The sequence below is a fragment of the Salvelinus fontinalis genome, chromosome 3 (assembly GCF_029448725.1).
Source record: "Salvelinus fontinalis isolate EN_2023a chromosome 3, ASM2944872v1, whole genome shotgun sequence".
Lineage (NCBI taxonomy): Eukaryota > Metazoa > Chordata > Actinopteri > Salmoniformes > Salmonidae > Salvelinus > Salvelinus fontinalis.
The window spans coordinates 55,964,579-55,966,970 of record NC_074667.1 but is presented as its reverse complement, the minus strand read 5'-3'; the positions used below and the strand labels follow the sequence as shown (position 1 = coordinate 55,966,970).

The window sequence follows — 2,392 nt, the reverse complement described above, 5'->3', positions numbered from 1 at the left end:
AGCTAATTTGACTTAATAAGGAAAGAAATGGAATAGAAATTAAATTCAGCAAGACATAAATATTTGTTCTATTTACAGGCATATATTTTTGTCAGCGGTAAAGTCCACTGTGAGATAATAAAATTTGACTGAATCAGTGCTAAAGCGTTGAAACACTATACATTCAACAATGGCTTCATACCGTAGTTGGGGACTAAGTTACACTGTACATTTAATGTAGAGGTTCTGTGTCAGCTTCAAACATATTGTAAGTTGTGATGATGAGCATGTGCTCTGTAAGTATCATTTATCCCAACATCAGGCAGTAGATATAGGGTATAATGTTAATTTAATGTAGTCTGCAAAAAAACAAAATCTGGAATAAAATTAAATAAATATATGATTGTGAAACAGTATGGAAGGAACCAATGGTCGTTTTCCCCTCCAGAATCCAGATGGTCTGTGACGTCAGGCTTGGTCTATAGCACAACACAGAGTCAAAAGCCGTCACTAATGCTCCACTGAGCAGTTTTTGTAGTGCATTGATCACAGCACACAGGACTGTGGGAAACTCAGATCAGTTCTCTACTCACACTGACCAGCAGCCTCAAGACAGAGGACACATCTGCTACCTCCAGACTTCACTACCTCTGGCAGTAGTCTGTCAAATCTGTGAATACACAGACACAAGAGCAGTATTGCAACATAAATATACCAGGGGGAATTTCAACTTACTTACTACTACACAATATTACGTTTTAAAAGTGGCAATGTTCTTAAAGTCTCTGTTTCTAAAAATAATTATGAACGGAATCTAATTACTATAGTTTAAACCTCCTGTTCAAATTCTCTATGAAACAAATTCTAGAAAGGTCTATTCCATATCCAAGCATCTAAATGCAACTCCATTTTTTCTATATTTTGAAACAATATTCTCATAGAAATGCAACCATAAAAAATTAAAAAAATTCATGCAGGGGATCTGCGTCTGTCTCACACGTGTAAGTTGTGATGATGAGTGTGTGCTCTCTCAGCATCATTGATCGCAACATCAGGCAGTAGATCTGGGGGTCACTAGTTTCCCAGATTCACATAGAGCTCTGTGAGTCACTCTCCATCACCCCCACCCTTCCACCTGTTCCATGAGACGTGACCATTGTCCCCCAGCAATAAGAACACTGAGCATGGGGCAGCTCCACATTCCTCATTGTCCTTCCAAGCTCACCCATTGGCTACAGACTGTGAGAAACTCCAACAAGCCCAAGACCCACATATTCATATGCAGATTATGGACTATATATAGGAGAGATGAAGTCAGTAGAACTCAGATTCTCTCAACACAGAGTCCTCTACAGCACAGAGATCCAGCCATGGCACCTACAATCACTTCAGCTGTGATCTACTCTAATGAGCACCTGACTGACCTACAAGGTAAATTGAGTTACAAATAGTGTTACATTGTTTCAGTTTTTGCTTCTAGAATACAGCCATTCATGTCAGCTTTGTTGTATTCAGAAAAATACTATTATTGACTCTTCTCTTCTCTTCTTGCAGATAAGAAAGCCAGTGGTTGAGAAGTTATGCAGATATCGTATCAACAACAGCATTGAGCAGCTCAAGTCTCTCCTGGGTCCAGAGATCCTCAACCAGCAGCCAAACTCCAAGTTGGAGAAAGCCGACATCCTGGAGATGACAGCAACAGAACCAGCCAGAGTTCCTGCTCGGCAGCTGTCAATCAGGGTTACTCCAGCTATGTCCAAGAGATTCAGCACTTCCTGTCCATGGATGAGTTGAAACCACAGTACCAGAGAAGACTGCTGAGCCACTTCCAGAGCCTGCGTCCACCCTCTGATAAGAACAGGAGGGAGAGTGACCTGCCTCAGTTCAGCTCCCAGCCCAGCACAGCATCAGCAAAGAGAAGAGTCCAGTCAACATCACTCTCTGGAGTCTCTGGTAGAGTCCTACAGACTGGAACTCCACTCTCAAACAAACTCAATGGACCATGTTGGTCTAACATTAATGTGATGGACAGTGATCAGAGATCTTCTTCATATTCTGCTTGTGCAGGTTGTTTTAAAAGTTGTGTTTCGATTGAAACTTTTCATTTCAGTTGTACTGAACAAGTTAAACGTTTCTCTTATATAAAACACTGAAATCTGAGAACACTGCATTTTTGTAATGTTAATAACCTTTATGTTTTGTGAAGCATCATCATGTGTTGATTATGTTGATAATTTGCTTATTAATGATCAACTTCAACTGTCCTCCATGAGGACTTTAAACCCAAAATGTGTATTATATCTTCAATCCTTTTGTGATTATCTGTTACCTATCTGTTTAAAGGTAAACACTTAGCAAGAATAAGCAATGTTGTTACAACTACATTGTTGTAGTGATATGGTCATATTAACGT

General features: G+C 39.8%; 1 pseudogene; it reads left to right on the top strand.

Moving 5' to 3' along the window:
* Window positions 1–1,287: 1,287 nt before the first annotated feature.
* Window positions 1,288–2,031, top strand: LOC129834792 (transcription factor HES-5-like; annotated as a pseudogene).
* The last annotated feature ends 361 nt before the right edge of the window (window positions 2,032–2,392 follow it).